General features: G+C 42.4%; 1 long non-coding RNA gene across 1 annotated transcript; it reads left to right on the top strand.

Moving 5' to 3' along the window:
* Nucleotides 1-16,025: 16,025 nt before the first annotated feature.
* Nucleotides 16,026-17,887, top strand: LOC142658821 (uncharacterized). Its single transcript, XR_012850193.1, has 5 exons — nucleotides 16,026-16,266; nucleotides 16,614-17,295; nucleotides 17,392-17,454; nucleotides 17,543-17,631; nucleotides 17,737-17,887. It is a non-coding gene; the product is annotated as an uncharacterized LOC142658821 (long non-coding RNA).
* The last annotated feature ends 292 nt before the right edge of the window (nucleotides 17,888-18,179 follow it).

Raw genomic sequence — 18,179 nt, 5'->3', positions numbered from 1 at the left:
TGTATATATGTACTGAGCTTGGTTCTGGGGCTGTATATATGTACTGAGCTTGGTTCTGGTGTTGTATATATGTACTGAGCTTGGTTCTGATGCTGTATTTAGCCCCTTAATGACCGCCAATACGCCTTTTCATGGTGGCCGTTAAGGGTACTTATGCCAGAGCGCCGCCTTTTCACGGCGCTCTGACATAAGCCCGGCACGGGTGTTCTGTGCCAGCTAAAGTGGGTGTCGTGCTGTCTAAAGGCAGCTGGACACCTGCACTAACGGGCTGGATCGATTTCAACATCGATCTCATCCGTTTGACCCCTTTGATGCGGCGCTCAATAGCGAGCGCCGCATCAAGTGATTTTGGAGGGAGGGTGTTCCTTCTCTCACCCCATCAGCACCCTGCAATTGCAATCACAGGGTGCCAATGGCTTCTGTGGCAGCTAGGGGCCTAACAAAGGCCTCCAGGTCTTCCTGTGGTGGATGATTGCTAAGAAAAAAGAGAAAGCACCTTCTATTATATTCTTTAGGTTATCCGTTCTTGCCCAGGTGTAAACCACCAATATATATCATAAAGTTATAGGTATGGGGAAAGAGGAAGAGGGGCAAGACTGTTGTGTATTGGTTCGCCTTCAATTAGTGTAAAAATTGATACCGACAATTTGATAGAGACTTTTAAAAAGTTTATTATTTTTGCTTGTTTTTACTTATTTTATGTGCGTATTTTATATAGTATTTTTATTAGTATTACTATATTGTATATTTCAATTCCCAATGAGTTGAGACACCCTCCTATGTAGAAGGTTGTGTCCGTATCACCGGGACTAGGGAGGGAGTGCTCTTAGAGCTAGAATAGTGTATTTGTGTTTTTATTTTTATTCACAATGCTCACATCAAGATCGCCTAAGTTTAACTTATTTTTGGGTCATATAGGCGTATTGATAGAATATCTCACATCACAGGACCAAGATCGTAGCCCAGACCTAGATGCAGCTGCAGCGATATCCCACAGTATCGCTGCACAGAGATTTCTTCCCCGGCAGTGAGACCAGAACTGCAACACAAACCTATTGTGGCTGAGTCTCAGCAGTAATATCTCACCGCATCGCTGCACTGAGACTATCTCCCCGGCAGCGAGTCAGGGAGTAAAGCCACAAGTGCGTCTAGAGTTGCTAGCGGCTAGTGTTTAGGAGGTTGATGACTGTGACGTCATCAAAGCTCGCCGTTCAAACAGCGTGAGCGAGTGATGTCAACACCGTTCCTCGTTCGCATTGGTACAGCTAAAGGCAATTTTACAGGTAGGACTGGATAATTCTACACTATTTCTCTCCCTCTATATTCTTTTCCTATTTACAGTCGGTATATTCCCGACGTACGTTTCGCTGATCAAAATCAGCTTCTTCCGCGGGAGCACGGCCTGCAAAAAACAAAAATTAGGACATGCTCTATATTTCTTGGCACGGTTCTACGTCACGGACACCCTTCCGTAGCGATACGAAAAGGTGTCCGCGGCTAATAGAACCGGGCAGGTCCGTAAATGCGTACTGTATTGTGGTCCGCAATTACGGAGTTTTTTTTACGGTCATGTGCATGGGGCCTTTGGAGGTAAGTAGCCAAACTGTACTTGTCATAGTCGGGAGTAATCCAAATAGAGATTGGATCGCTGTTGTGGGGAATTAAAATTCTCATCCGCTTCTCTGTAGCGTCAGCAGATGGACTATTCAGCTGTGGATTTCCAATCCGGATTTGCAGGCAGAAAATCTTCACCATATCAGTAGCGGCAAAATTTGCGTGCAGAAATTAACCTGCGTTGCAGATGTCTTTTAATCCGCATCATGTCAATTAATGTTGTGGAACGGATGACTATTATTTGCAAATTTTCTCTAAGTCAAAATATGCAATAAATACCAACTGTTGTGATTTTTGCAGCAGAAAAAGCTGTGAATCCGCAGAAAAAAAATCACAAGTTGGAAAATAAAAATGGCCCTATTTCCAGCTTAAAATAATAAAGAAAATATTATACTCACCTCCGCTGCTCTCCTCTCCGGTCTGTGCTGCTGGCCTCCTGGGATGACGTTTCAATCCACGTGACCGATCACAGACCAGACGGGAGATCGGGGAAGGGGAGTATAATAAAAAAACATGATCCCCTCTTTTGTTTCCGCAGATGGGGGAGCAGAGGAAAATCTGTTCACACAGGGCCTTAGGGTGAATTCACAAGATGCAGAATGGCTGCGTGCTGAAACTCTGCAGTAATTTACAGCAAAATACCTGTGTATGGGATTTTAAAAACCCCAACCACATGTAGCGGAAAAAATCTTTGAGGAATTGATGGCATGCTGCGGATTTTCGAATTTGTAGTGTGTCAATTCTGACGTGGATTTATCTCTTTTTTTCACAGCTAATTTAACCCTTTTTGCGGTCAAATCCGTACCAAAATCTGGGTCAAGATCTGCATGTAACAAGTGTATTTCATTGCAGTTTATCCTCAAAGGATCACTCAAGGCAAAACTGAAACGCTGCGGGACGGTGGATGACATAGGGATTTAAAGAACATCAAAGAGACAATCCCTGTGCCAAGCAACACGTGCCGGGCCCTGCACTGTGCATAATACATTGTATCAGCTTTGCCTGGGATGTTCCTAATGACAAATCATTAAAGGCCATGTAAACCTTCTAAAGCAATGTTTTTTTTTTATTCTAATAAAAAGGTTACTCATTGAGTTCTGTGCAACTTTATAATTATTTTTAATTAAAATGTATTAACTTTTTGAGATACAGCAGCTTTGTATCCAGTATCTTACACTGAATCCTGTACCTGTTAGGTCCGTGGGACTGACTGTTTCAGAGTCAGCGGGTCCTGCCTCTAATCGATCACATTTAAAGAGGCCCTGCCACCAGATTATAAGTGCCCTATCTCCTACATAATCTGATCGGCGCTGTAATGTAGATAACAGTGATTTTTATTTTGAAAAACGATAATTTTTTACAAATTTATGATCATTTTTAGATTTATGCTAATTAGTTTCTTAATAGACAACTGGGCGTGTTTTTACTTTTTGCCAACTGGGCGTTGTATAGAGAAGTGTATGACGCTGACCAATCAGTGACCAATCAGCGTCATACACTTCTCATTGTTCCAGCCCAGCTTCTTTCACTGCACAATCACAGTGTAACAATGGGCTTGAACAATGAAGTGTATGACGCTGATTGGTCACTGATTGGTCAGCGTCATACACTTCTCTATACAACGGCCAGTTGGCAAAAAGTAAAAAAAACACGCCCAGTTGTCTATTAAGAAACTAATTAGCATAAATCTAAAATTGTTTATAACTGGCTAAAAAATCATTGTTTTTCAAAATAAAAACCACTGTTATCTACATTACAGCGCAGATTAGATTATGTAGGAGATGGGGTACTTATAATCTGGTGACAGAGCCTCTTAAATTATAAACTTAGATGTGGTGGATCCTGTGTGTGAGACACGCGGGACCCGCTGACACTGAATCTGTCAGTCCCATGGACCCAATGGGAAGTGTTCCCTATAAGGTGTGCGGGCTATCTACAGGGGGCTGCATGGCGCTATCTACAGGGGGGTCTGTGTGGCGCTATCTATAGGGATCCTTTCATTGGTGCCTATAATTGGTCTTTATAACTGTCTATTTTTCTGGTGGGCTTGTAATATTATAGTATTTAAAAAAGTAATTAAAACTAATTTAAAATAAGTTTTCTTCTCTTATATAGTCGCTATATTAGTGGGGGTATTACTTTTGGTCATCAGATCGCCCACCATTGATGGAGACTTGCCCTGCCCCCTAACTGCCCCGCTCAGGAGCTGCCAAGACTTAGAGGGAAGATTGCCGACGGGTACTGGATTCAGTGTAAGATACAGCTTCTCTGTATATAGGTTACCGGCCAGCTGTATTTCAAAAAGTAAAAATTATTTTTAATAAAAGCAAATTATAAAGTTGCACAAAACACACTGACATTTTTATAAAAATAAAAAAATAATCACTTTCAAAGGGTTACATAGCCTTTAATAAAAGCTGACCACAAACTAGATACTGTAGACAATTTACCCTATGGTGTGATGGCTGTGCAGCTGGCATCTTATGTGTCTGGGCAGCTATAGACTAGGGATGGGCTGTAATATCCGATCCAGCCTGTGGACAAGAGTGATGCTGTTTATGGAAAGAAAGCAGAACCTTTTCTAAGCCTGGACAATCCCTTTAAAGGTACGTTACTCCTAATATAAATAAAAATGACATTCTTAATTATATCTGCAGGTCAGAAAAATATGGCCACCATTACAGTGACCGCAAAGGTTGTCACTCAGCTTTCCAAGTGCCCTGAAGAGTCTACTAATTTAATATGGGAGATGTAGGCTATGTTCACACGGAGTATTTTGCAGGAGGAATATCTGCCTCAAAATTCCGTTTGGAAGTTTGAGGCAGATTTTCCTCTCCCTGCACGCCGATTTCCGCGGCGATTTTCGCGCCGGTTTTCGCCCCTCGGCCATTGAGCGCCGCGGGCATAAAACAATGCGAAATACGCTTTCTCTGCCTCCCATTGAAGTCAATGGGAGGTCAGAGGCGTAAACGCCCGAAGATAGGGCATGTCGCTTCTTTTTCCCGCGAGGCAGTTTTACTGCTCGCGGGAAAAAGACGCCGACGCCTCCCATTGAAATCAATGGGAGGCATTTTAGGGCCGTTTTTGCCGAGTTTTGCGATGCGGTTTCCGCGTCAAAAAACTCGGACAAATAATCCGTGTGAACATAGCCGTATGGCTGCAAAATTAGGCATGTTTATCATTCACCATTCTGTTTATGCTAAATAAAAATTTTAACAAAAAGGGACGTCTCAAGGATTTATATTAACTGATGTTTTTATTTTAGGAAAAATATTTTCTAAATATCATTGACCTTAGACGACCAGAGAAACTTTTTTAATTCCAAACAATAAATTGATCTATTCCAGTTTTCCTATAACCTCAACAGACTGCGCCATTCAAATCATCACGGAGACATCTGCACAATTCCTGTGTTTAATTAGAAGGGTGGAGGGAAGCAAGTGGAATTTTTTTGAATATTTTTTTGGGGGGGAGGGGATTCTGAAGGATCTCGACTCGTCTGCCACATGTTCACGCTTATTGTATTTATTTTTCTGCTCTTATTTAGACGTTTGTGTATAATTGTCCAGATGCGTGTATCAGGCAGTAACCACTAAATGTAATTATTACCATAAAAGGGAGGGGGGCTTTATTTTTGTCTAAATAAAACAAGGAAATAATCCACTTTACTGGTGAATGTGGCTCCTAACATTGTGCAAACAAAGCAAAAAGGAAAAACATGTTTAATTCTGAGTGATATCGGTCAGACTGCATGACAACCAGGCCCCCTCAATGGGTCACAGGTCAGTTTCTGGGCTAATTTTTATGCTATGCCAGACCTCGAAGACTGAATGTATTCATGTTTTCCTATAAAACCACATACCGTTCTGCTCACTACACATACAAAATGTGCGTAAAACTCAGAGGTCAGAGACGTTATGGCAGTGACAGCTTGAAAGGCTTGCCTCTCTTTCTGTAGTTCGGCTGGGCGTGAAATTTTCGTGAACCTATGAGGGAATTATTTCCTAATGAAGCATTATTATTGCAATGTTTCCTTTAAAAGTGGAGAAATTCGAAAAGCCATATATTGGGAAATTGTACTGGACTCATTCACCAAAGGAAAAATACAGCCAGAAGATAAATTTACCGGTGGTCTGTGTAGGTAGCGGCATTTGTACCGAGCAGCACTTAAAGGGGTTGTCCACTCAAGACAATTTCTGCCCATATGCTCCATTAGGGCACATGGATGTCATAGCCTCATCGGAGGACAGATTAAAAAAAGGACTAGGTGTGAACATTTATTACATTTATTGATCGACTGTTGACTTCAATGGCCAGAGTGTAATATTCTAATTTAAGGATGCAGGGAAATTGTGGAGGAGTTGGCAGCTTCAGGTGGGACTTAAAGCTATTTGCCAGGGGTTTCAGCAACCGGACCCACAGGGATTTGGAGAAGTTGTCTCAAGAAAACGGATTGTCCTAGTTGTCAGGCTCCAATAAAGAAGTCCGCAATTAAGATTAGAAGGTGGTCCTGCAATGTTGGGGACAGGATTGTCCCCATTACTGTCCCCTTTAGTCTACGTTCACATGAGCGTGTCAGACTTACGGGCGTAAATGAGTGGCATGCGATTTTTCACGCACTCGCAAAGCACTTTTTTTTTAATGGAATTGATGCGCAAATCACGCACCGCACATGGATGTGCATCCGTGTGCGGTTTTCACGCACCCATTGACTTAAATGGGCGCGTAGGTGTGTGAAAATGCACCAGTATAGGGCATGCAGTGAGTTTCACATAACGGACTCTCGCTGCGTGAAAACTCCTGCATGTGTGAACGGCCCCATTGAAATCAATGGGTCAGTGTGCTGTGCGTGATTTCCACGCACAGCACATGGACGAGATTCACGTTCGTGTGAATGGGCCCCAAGTCTCCCATCTGTGCTTATTGGATGAATAGGCTTACTCTCTTGGAAAATGAACATGTTAAGGAGGCTCTGTCACCACATTATAAGTGACCTGTCTTCTACATAATGTGATCGGCGCTGTAATATAGATTACAGCAGTGTTTTCTATTTAGAAAAACGATCATTTTTTACCTATTTTAGCTTTGTGCTAATGAGTTTATCAATGGACAACTGGGCGTGTTTTACTATATGACCAAGTGGGCATTGTACAGAGGAGTGTATGACGCTGACCAATCAGTGACCAATCAGCGTCATACACTTCTCCCCATTCATTTATACAGCACATAGCGATATAGCTATATCACTATGTGCAGCCACATAAAGACACTGTAACATTACTGCAGTGTCCTGACAATGAATATACATTACCTCCGGCGAGGACGGGATGTGTATTCAGAATCCTGACACTTCTCTGCACTTCTCTGTGATTTACAGATTGGCAGGCGTAGCCTCGCTGATTGGTCACTGATTGGTCAGCGTCATACACTTCTCTCCACAACTCCCACTTGGCCAAAAAGTAAAACACGCCCAGATGTCCATTGAGAAACTCATTAGCATAAAGCTAATATAGCTCATAACTCCGTCAAAAATGATCGTTTTTCTAAATAAAAAACACTGCTGTAATCTACATTACAGCGCCGATCACATCATGTACAAGATAGGCCACTTATAATGTGGTGACAGAGCCTCTTTAAGAATAGGTACAGTTTATGCAGTCTGTATTAAAGACACGTCCTCCTTACAAACATATTAGGATGGTTGAACAATTATAATAGAGATCCATATGCAGTCATTGTAAATTGGGAGAAATTGTTTCTAATCTTAGCTGCTTTATTGGAACTTGAATCAGACTCCACTAAAAAAAAGTCAGAAATATGGGTGATAGGCCTATCTGCATAACTAGCAACATTTACCATTCAGGAATTTAAGAAAGCTGGGTGATACTCCATATGGAAGCTAATATGGTGTCGATATGGATTTGTCACCCAACTTTCCTAGAAACAAATGTTCTAAGAATCAATTGAATAGAATTTAGAATTTAAAAACGACAGGAGGAAGAGGAGGACTTCTATTTATTGTTGATTGTTTTTGGTTTTGCTGTATGTTTTTGGAATGGGGCAAATGTTTCTATATTTAGAACCTAGAATATTTATTTTTCTGGGTAAGTCAAAGTCTTATCATGCTTTTAGTGTTTCCCTCCTAGGTATCTTTGTCTATTTAACCTAATAACATTCAGATGTACGAATGACAGGAATCCTTACTGGTAACACTGGTTCTGCTGGAATTTGCCCATTAATCTAGAGTACAAGCTCCGGTGATCATATAACTATTTCCTGTCTTTGAAGGTTTTAAATATTTCAAATAACCATTAAAAAGGACCAGATGCGGAATATGGGACATCTATGTCAATCTGATTGGGGCAAAAATGATGAAAACCAGAATTAAAATGTATAATACTAATGTCTTCTCATGTGGCAGAGGGGCCTCTAGGCCCCCTCAGGACCCATGGGTACAACTTCAAACCTCTTGACCCCCTATAGCTATGCCTGTCTATGGCCATCTTTGTGTTATTTCATTTACATAACTTCTCCAGAGATGGACGTTTGATAAAGATCCGGTTCAGCCGCCTCCCTGTCTGCTCTTAAAGGGAACTTGTCAGCTCCTAGTTGCGTACGAAATGTTTGGTAGATCTTGTAAAACTATTCGCCCACATACCCTTTGATTGCTTTGTATTACCTTGTCTGTCCAGATAAACGACTTTTATTTCCATATGCAAATTACTTTGCAAGTGCCACTCGGGCAGACGGTTTCCCTGCAAGTGCTCCTGTTCTGGTCATTTTAGCCTGCTAAACTCCGCCCCCTTGCTCAGGATTGACTTTGGCATGCTAAGAAACACTATGGCCCTATCACTCTCATCCTCACTTCAAGGGAAAATGTCGCAAATGAAACCTTTTTTTTAAGTAAGTTACTTATTTTTATTATATTTTTTAATTTTTTTGCTGCATTTTTTTTTTCTTCTTCCACATAGTGGAAAGTGTTAAAAATTCAATAATAATTTGACGTTTTCCTATGTTGGCCACCAGAGGGAGCACCTCCCAGAATTACAGCAAGGTGAATAAGGCAAAGCAACCTGACTCACAGCTGCCGTAAATGTGGGAGGGAATCTTACCCCCCCCCCCTCCTACAAGCCAGGAAAAGGTGCCTTCAAATTGCTAAGAAGTGTCCAGCTGCCATTTTGGGTGTGATTGTACAAATGGCAGCTGGCAGAAACTATAGGACACACCAAAAGGCTAAGGGTATGTTCACACGCTTACTAAACAAAGGGAAAACAGCTCCTGAGTTTCAGCCATTTTTTAATCAAACTCGCGTTTTTTACGGCCGTTTTTGGATCAGTTTTTCTATAGAGTCAATGAAAAACGGCTCCAAAAACGCCCCAAGAAGTGATATTCACTTCTTTTAGGCGGGCGTCTTTTTATGTGCCGTTTTTGGAAACTGGCCGCGTAAAAACCACCCTGTCGGAACAGAACGCTGTATTTCCCATTGAAACCAATTGGCAGAGGTTTGTAGGAGTTTTGCTTCTGATTTTTCAGCCGTTTTTCGAGACGCTTACGGCCCGAAAACCGGCTGAAAACACTTTGTGTGAACATACCCTTAGAATGATGAAAGTGAAGTGAATGACTCTTCAGTTGACCGGTTCACACGGCGTGTATTTGACAATTTTTTTTGCGCATTTTAGGTACCAAAAACCGCATCAAAAAACGCTTGATTACGCTTGATTTTGCATGTTTGGGGGGGATTTGTTTGTGTGTGTGTGTGTGTGTGTGGGGGGGGGGGTGCTCGCCGCTGATTCTTCAAAACAGCTGATAAGCGGCTATACTCCGCTGCACAACAATAGGACACAGCTCTGCTGCGCACACTTCACACACAGCTCTGCTGCGCGAGCGCGCACACACAGCTCTGCTACACACAGACACACACACTCGGCACTGCTACACACACACACACACACACTCGGCACTGCTACACACACACACACTCAGCTCAGCACTGCTACATACAGACACACAGTTACAGCAGGTGTGGGGGGGTCACGAGAGCGGGGGTCTGTGAGAGAGAGATAGAGAGGGACAGACAGAGACACACACACACCTTACCTGCAGTGCAGCCGGTCTTCATAATGGTGCCTGCTATCTCCCTACAAACCAGCTTCTCTGCTGTGTGGCTCTGAACCGGGGCTGTGCAATACAGAGCCAGATGGCAGAGGCAATGTGTCCTATGCACTGTTCATTGTGTCCTATGCACTGCGCTGCCGTATTTCATCTGTGTATGTGTCATTGAGACACATACACAGATGAAATAAAACATGGCAGCCCCCAGTAAAGTAAGAAAGTGTTAATAAAAAAAAACTGTGTGTGTAAAAAATTAAATAAAGTCAATATAATATTTTATTAGATAAAAACACATTGATTAAAACTAAATAAATAATCATGACACTGTCCCTTTAAGTCTCACGCATGCACCGGTCACATGCTATCCAGCACATGCGCAGTATGCTACAGATCTGCCGTAACATCGTACTGGTGACGTCACATCGCATGTGCAGTAGTGCTTTTACATGTTACGGCAGATCAGTAGTATAATTCGCATGCGCCGGCTAGTGCAGTGCACATGTGCAAGTCTTCAGTGAGGATGCGAGTGATGTGGCCATAGTGTGCCGACGTCTCCTGAGCAAGGGGGCAGAGATGAGCAGGCTAAAATGATGAGAACAGGAACACTTGCGGCGGAACGGACCGCTCGAGTTGCACTTGTAGAATCATTTGCATATGGCAATGAAGTTGTTTATCTGGACAAACAAGGTAATTCAAAGCAATCAAAAGGTATGTGGCCGTATAGTTTTACAAGACCTACCAAACACTGGGACAAGTTTGGTAGGCAAATGGGAGCTGACAGGTCCCCTTTAAACGGGTTGCCTTATAAAGATAACCCCCTAAGGTTTAATATTTAGTAAAGAACCTTGTCTGACAGTATTATTTGATCACTGTATGGTGGTATTATTTGATCACTGTATGGTGGTATTATTTATGCACTGTATGGCGGTATTATTTGAGCACTGTATGGTGGTATTATTTATGCACTGTATGGCGGTATTATTTGAGCACTGTATGGTGGTATTATTTATGCACTGTATGGCGGTATTATTTGAGCACTGTATGATGATATTATTTTCATACTGGCGGTATTATTTGGATAATGTATAGAAGTATTACATGGCCACAGTATGAAGGTATTATTTGAGCACTGTATGGTAGTATATTTTGGGGGTACTGTAAATTGGCGTTGTTAAGGCATAAAACATTGATGGTGATAGTATTTATGAACTGTGTGATATTGTATTATTTTTATGGTGAAATTATTTGGGCACAACTGACGGTATTATGCATGCACTGCTTAGTAGTATAGTTTTGGTATTGTGGGGTGTCATTATTTGAGCACTGTATGGCAGTATTATTTGGGCAATGTATGGTGGTATTAAAGTGGACTTATATTTCCCATTTCCAAAATCCATACCCACACTTGATATTCATCTCTTTGTACTTTTTAATACATTGGTGATTTGTAATTTGATTTCTAAATTTGACCTGATTTGTTTGAAGCTATTTCCATTTCTCTTCTTCCGAACAAAAAGCGGAAAAGGCACACGCCCAATATTTTGCACAGGGGTCTCCAACATCCTTCATTCGTCCCTGATAAGGACCAAGCAGAGCCTAAGAGGAAGGTTTCACACAACCACGTGGTCTTATGTGCAATAAGGGGAATCTTTAGTCTGAAGTCACATTCATCATCTGTTATCTTAGTGAGAGATGTAATCGCACTAGCAATTCTTAGCTGAGGCTCAGCAGTATTGCTATAAATCTTTGCCAGGGAATATCGCTGGCTGATACTAGGGGAAAGGTATTTTTAAAATCCATACCGGAGTCTTCTGATTCCTATCAATTCTACTGGAGATATTAAGAGATGCCGGGACTGTTATTTAGGGCTATGAGAGTCCAGGATGGATGGAGGACAAGTATGGTTAGTAGCTGACATGATGTCCGGTCCCTATACCCCGATTTTGGATCAATTATTATTTATGGGATTTATATCTTTAGAGATTATTTCTTCATCCACTTTAGCTGCTAATAATATATGTACCGGTAAATATTACAATGCTGCCCCCTCCTGGATCTTTTGAGATTACAACTAATTAAAAATGTGTATTTTTAGGCTATGCTCACACGGGTCGGCAAATCTGATAACTACTTCCTGCAGGATTCGCGGCAAGAGTCTGAGGCTTATCTCTTCGTTTTTGCTGTGGTAAAAAATAAAAATAAAAAAGACATTCACAGGCTAAGGCCCCATTCACAATAAAGCCTTAGCGTAACTTCGGCATATTTTCTTGCACTACATGTGAATGGGGTTTTGAAAGCCCTATTCACATGTAACGTGCTGTATATTGTTGCGTATTTCAATACATCCTAAACAATTCCTCCCCGTCATAGTAAAAGACCCATATTTAAATGAATCCGTTTTTTTTCTTCGCAATATGCTTTTAGTCAATAAGAAAAGTGGTGTTCACAATAGCAACTACTAAGAACTAACAATAATTATTAACGACCCCGTCATGGGCAGTGATTTCCTTACTTAGGTCATTATATTCTACATTTATAATGTTTACGTCATACAAGGGCAGGATTTCCTATTATGTAAGTAAGGGGGAAGGAGACGCTACTGAGAAAAAGGAAGATATTGATGTGACTATGAAATCTAAGTCTGCTACTGAGGGAATGAGGGTGCACCACTGCAGAAGAGGAGATGGGGGACACTGTTGTAATTAATGTTTTGGGGGGTTTACAGCCTTTTGCAAATGGGGAGCACAGCTATGCTGTAAATAGTATGTGACATCTGCACTTGTTGCGTTACACCAGATTAACCCCTTGAGGAGCAATGATAAGTACGCTTTTCAGGGGCGTACCTAAAGGCTCATGGCACCCTCCCTCCCCCCCCCCTCCCCGCAAACTTCTCATGGCCGACAGCCCTCAGCTTTCAGTTGCATCGCTGGGTCTCCTAAGTGACCCATCACTGCAGCACTAGCAGTCAGGGGCGTCACGGTCTTAAAATGTCAGGGTAAAGAGCCTCAATACATATGTCCCCCCCAAGAAAATGTGTGTGTGTGTGTGTGTGTGTGTGTGTGTGTGTGTGTGTATTTGTGTATAGGAGACAGCATATCTATATCACTACAACCATATAAACTATGGATAGGATTAGATACAGTGGCTCAGCAGACAGTATCTCACATGATAGGATTAGATACAGGGCCCAGCTCGCTGACGTTGCGGCTCCAGTGAGGACTACTTTAATGACAGACTTTTTTTTATTCTCAATGAAATGGTTAATGAGGGTTGTGGTTTTTTTTTTAATTTCAATAAAATATTGTTTCTATGTACTTGTATTTTTTTTAAACTTTATTATCACCACCTTAGTAATAGCTGCTGGCTGATTGACAGCGTCCATTACTAAGGTGGGGCTTAATGTTATGCCGGTGCAGATGCTAACACTAACCCACATTATTACTCCGATACCCACCGCCACGAGGGGGATTAGGAAGAGCCGGGTATGGACGAGTACCCAACTATCTGTAGTGATGGTCGTGCACTGGGGCGGCCGCAGGCTGGTAGTATTAGGCTGGGGAAGGCCAAAAACAGTGGCCCTTCCCACCCTGGTAATGCTAGGCTGCTGCTGCTGTGTCGTATCTGGCTAATTATGAAAAATGGGGGGGACCCCACATCGTTCTTTCCAATTATTTTTATTTTTTTTAAATGATGTGGGTTTTTCATAACCAGCCTGATACAATAAAGCAGCAGAAGGCTAGCATTACCGGGGAATTAAAAAAAAAAACACACCACCCCCATTAATCATTTTATTAATAATAATAAAAAGCCGTTATCGAAGTAGTCCTCGAACCTGACGTAGTCCAACAACCGAATCTGTAAAAAAACACAAACACAAAAAAAATGATTAGTGACACATATGGTAGGCTTAGATACAGGGTCCAACAGACAGTATCACATGTGGGCCCTGTATCTAAGCTTACCATGTGATTATGTAAGATGCTTAGATACAGGGCCCCAGCAGACAGTAATCTTATACAGTATACCGTCTGGTAGGCTTATATATAGGGTCCCTCAGAGAGGATCACACATGGGCCTTGTATCTTTGCCTACCATGTGATTGGCTTAGATACAGGGCCCAGCAGGCAGCATCACACAATCTGTGATCCTGTCTCATGGGCCCGCTAAGCCTGCTACATCGTAGGCTTTAAGGGGTTGTCCAGTCCCTAAACATTGATGGCCTATCCTCATTTTGACTCATCTGTCCAGAGCATCTGCTACCATTTTTCTGCACCCCAGTCCGTATGTTTTCATGCATGGTTGAGCTGCTTGGCCTTGTTTCCGCGTTGAAGATATGGCTTTTTGTCCGCAATTCTTCCATGGAGACCATTTCTGGCCAGACTTCTCTGAACAGTAGATGGGTGTACTTGGGCCCCACTGTTTTCTGCCAGTTCTGAGCTGATGGCACTGCTGGACATCTTCCAATTTTGAAGGTTTATGTGTCTTTGTTGTGCAGCATAAGTTTCCTTTGCCGACCACTGAGTCTATGGTTCTTAATGTTGCCTGTTTCTTTGTGCTTCTTCAAAAGTGCTTGAACAGCACATCTTAAAACCCCAGTCTGCTTTGAAACCTTTGCCTGGGAGAGACCTTGCTGATGTAGTATAACTAACTACCTTGTGTCTTGTCGCTGTGTTCAGTCTTGCCATGGTGGACCTATGACATGCAACAGTCTTCCACAACCTCACCTTTTTAGCAGAGTTTGGCTGCTCCTCACCCAGATTTAAGCCTACTACACAGCTGTTTCTGTTACAGTTAATGACTGTGTTTCAACCTTGGTGATGATCATTATCACCTGTTTGGTATAATTGGTTAATCATACACCGTACTATAATCCTACATAATCCATGACTTTGTGCAAGTGTACCTAGAAGAATTGATGCTGCTTTAAAGGCAAAGGGTGGCTACACCAAGTATTGAATTGATTTAGATTTCTCTTCGGTTTATTCACTTTGTATTTTGTCAATTGATTAAAAAAAAATTATATTATCACTTCTATTTTTGAAAGAGCATGTTTCCACAACTGCCTAAAGCTTTTGCACAGTACTGTACATCTCAGCGGTGTATATTATGTAGAGTGTCAGCATAATACACACCTTAGTGGATGAGTGGAGTGTCACGGCACCCCTGGACGGTTCTCGCGGCACCCCAGGGTGCCGCAGCACCCCGGTTGGGAACCACTGCTGTAGATAGTGAAACACACACCTCCCTGCATATAGCGCCCCCAAGAAATAAAAAAAAACCTGTACTCACCGAGCCTGGGCCGTTCCCGCGATGAACCGAGCTCCAGCCTACATTAGGCCTGAAGCGTACGCCAGAGTGATGATGTCATCGCGCCTGCGCAGGGATCCAATCCCTGTGTTCTATAGGCTGCAGCGAATAGCGAACAAGTTCGCTAGCTCCCTGCAGCTTTCATTGTATTCAATTGTACCTGCATCCTAAGAACGCAGGTACAATTGAATATGGAAGTCGCCGGGGGCCGGGGCCCCCCTGAGTGAGGGGGAACGCGGGGTCCGGAGCTGGAGCTACAAGAGCACCAATGATAATCCGGCCCTGCGTATATGCGTCCGGAGTCAGTCAACAATGCAGACGAGCTGAAGGCCGCTATCAAAGCAACCTGGTGTCCATAACACCTCAGCAGTGCCACAGGATGATCGCCTCCATGCCACGCCGCAATGTGCAGTAATTCATGCAAAAGGAGCCCCGACCAAGTATTGAGGGCATACGTTTCAGTAGGCCAACATTTCAGTATTAAAAATCATTTTTGAAATTGGGCTCACATAATATTAACATTTTCTGAGAGACTAAATTTTGGGTTTTCATTAACTGTTACCATAATCATCAACATTAATAGAAAAAAATCCTGGAAATAGATCACTCTGTGTGTAATGAATCTATATAATATGAGTATCACTTTTTGAATTGAATTACTGAAATAAATTAACTTTTTGATGATATTCTAATTCATTGAGAAGGACTAGTATGTATATATATATATATATATATATATATATATATATATATATGTATATGTATGTATATATATATATATATATATATATATATATATAGTATTATAATAGATGACATGTTTTCATTCCACAATATGGTGCAGCAAGCAAGATGGCCGCCTGAGTGCTGTGATGTCACAGAGATATGTTCAGGCGTGGATTGTGAGGTCACACATATGATGTCATAATGTCTTGAAGTTATATAAGGCCTGAGCACTGTGACATCAGCGCCATTTCCTGAGTTGATGCTGTTGCTGATACTTCATTTTGGTTTGTGGAAGAGTGAACTAGTTTGTATTACATATCTAGTGTTTACTTCCCGAGCTTCTTATTGATCTTTGATCAAGGCCCAATAACACCGGGGCCTCCTTAGAACTTAGTTCTCCAATTTTCCAACAACCCAGCCTCGGGGGTTACTAAGCCATGAGTGCCCGAGAGCTGCGTCAGCTGATCGCTGACAATGACGCATGGCTGAGCCGACCGGAAAATCAAGGTAAGTGAAATGTTTAGATAGAAATAGACAATATTCCCCCCATAGAGGAGCTTTCCTGGGAGGGGTTATCCCCGGGGTCTGTTGGGCAATGTTTTAGGACAGACAGCGCATTCTCCACATACCATTCCTATTCCTTGGGGGCAGTTTTACCTTCAGCCCAGTTCTACCCCTGCCTTGTGATGTCTACAGAGAAGAGATGTACAGAGCAGATTTACTCATCCCAAAGGAACACTAATCTATGCTGAGGTTCCCCTCTCCCTAAACCCCACAGCAACAGCAGGGTCCGTCCCTATGGCCAAACAGTGATATAATTTATTACATTTTACAAATGTGTAATTTCTTTATAGGTCAGGCCATATTAATTGAAAGACTGAGGTCTACCCAAAGAGCCACAAATGCTGTCCCTGCGAGGACAGGGGGACGGACCAGAGATCCTCCGCGGCGCAGGGGACAAGTAGAGACCAGGGAGCGAAGCCGCTCTCCACAAAGACCCGTCCCTGCGGAGCCCTCCAGGAGAACAGGAGAGAGCAGCCGTCAAGCAGGTGGATCTGCAGCCAGACCTGAATATGACATTCCAGGACCAAGTCATATTCCACCAAACCGCAGCCCCAGGGAGATTCCAATCAGCTCTCCAGAACACCCTCAAAATCCAAATTATTTATATTACACGCTGATTACACGGCGGGGGGTGAATTTATTGCCAACACCGCCACAGGCAACGCCACGGCCCGGCAGGAGAACGCTGCAAATCCGGAACCTCCCAACAAGAAATGTAACATCTGAAGAGGAGGCGCAGTCATGTATCATCTGTATGACTGAATATGAGATCGGGGAGCAGATCACAGTGCTGCTGTGCTCCCATAACTTCCATCAGGGCTGCATTTCTACCTGGCTCCGCTCCAACCCTCAGTGCCCCCTGTGTCGTGCCCGCTGTTTCCAATGAAGCACTAAAAATAACTAAAAGCTTCAAGAAGGAAGTGAAGAATATGGCGCTGACAGGGGAAGAGACCGGCTTATATTCCAGCCCAGGTAAGAGATACATTAATATTGTATTATTTCTAAAGCTGCAAAAAAATGACATAATTATTTTCCTGACAATTTGGCCTCTCTTTTGTTTATCATCAGATTTGGTCTCATCTCATCAAGCATGAAGGGCTATGAACAGGGAGATCCCAAAAACACCAGACGGTAAGTCACCTATTCCCTCTTCTATCTGCGTCCTATGAGATGTACATTGTGTGACATAGAAATAATTAATATTTTCTCCTTTTTCCAGAATCTCCAAGTCTAAAAATAATTGAGGAGGAAGGAATCACCAAGTCTGGAAAACATTTAGCAATTGGATCAGGACGACCTGAACTACAAGTAAGTAAATATTAGAATATCTTCCTTTTAGTTTCCAGTTTGTATTTACTTTTGATCATGAATCCATAGATGTGATATAATAACATGTTCTCTTTCTCTTTTCAGAAATCTATAAAAGTCACTTCCAGGTCACGTCCATCATGATCGGAGGATTCCTCATCTGCTGCATAGGAACACTGATCCCACCATGTGCGGTGATCCTGAGAACAGCGACATCTCCAGTACTGGATCTTGTCACATATTCTATTCAATGGCAAATTATTCCTAAATATAAAAACTATTTACCATCTTTATATCTGGTCTGTAGAGTTATTGTTTACTATATATATCATACTACACACCACAGCTGCTGCAGAACATCACACTACACACCACAGCTTCTGCAGAACATCATAATATACACCACAGCTACTGCATAATATCATACTACACACCACAGCTGCTGCAGAACCTCATAATACACACCTCAGCCGCTGCAGAACATCATAGTACACAGCTCGGCTGCTGCAGAACATCATAATACACACCATAGCTGCTGCAGAATCTCA

Source organism: Rhinoderma darwinii, chromosome 8 (genome assembly GCF_050947455.1).
Source record: "Rhinoderma darwinii isolate aRhiDar2 chromosome 8, aRhiDar2.hap1, whole genome shotgun sequence".
Taxonomy (NCBI): domain Eukaryota; kingdom Metazoa; phylum Chordata; class Amphibia; order Anura; family Rhinodermatidae; genus Rhinoderma; species Rhinoderma darwinii.
This window is presented reverse-complemented; position numbering and strand designations above follow the sequence as displayed.